The sequence below is a fragment of the Mandrillus leucophaeus genome, unplaced genomic scaffold (genome assembly GCF_000951045.1).
Source record: "Mandrillus leucophaeus isolate KB7577 unplaced genomic scaffold, Mleu.le_1.0 Scaffold125, whole genome shotgun sequence".
Lineage (NCBI taxonomy): Eukaryota > Metazoa > Chordata > Mammalia > Primates > Cercopithecidae > Mandrillus > Mandrillus leucophaeus.
The window spans coordinates 1,833,500-1,834,026 of record NW_012100876.1 but is presented as its reverse complement, the minus strand read 5'-3'; positions in this window follow the sequence as shown (position 1 = coordinate 1,834,026).

The window sequence follows — 527 nt, the reverse complement described above, 5'->3', positions numbered from 1 at the left end:
TGTAGGGAAAGCTCTGTTCCCAGAAGTAGAAAGTGTACGAACCCAGAATTGCTTTCCATACAGCACTGACCCATTAGTACATTTGTTTTTTTTTTTAAATAAAATATGCTAATGATAATAAAAGTTGACTTTATTCAGGCTTGATTTTATTTTGTGTGGCTTGGAAAAAAGTGGCCTGATACCCAACAGAGCTGGGATGAGGGACTGCACTGAGAGTCCAGACTCCTGGGTGCTGGTAGCATGTCCTATCACCTTACACACTGAGTGCCTTAAGGCAAATCAGATTACCTGTCTCAGCTAAAAAATGTAAAAGCAGTATACATGTAGGCCGGGCACTGGTGTTCACACCTGTCATCCCAGCACTTTGGGAGGCCGAAATGGGCAGATCACAAGAGGTCAGAAGTTCAAGACCAGCCTGGCCAATGTGATGAACCCCCCCATCTCTACTAAAAATATAAAAATTAGCCACGAGTGGTGTCAGGTGCCTGTAATCCCAGCTATTTGGGAGGCTGAAGCAGGAGAATCAC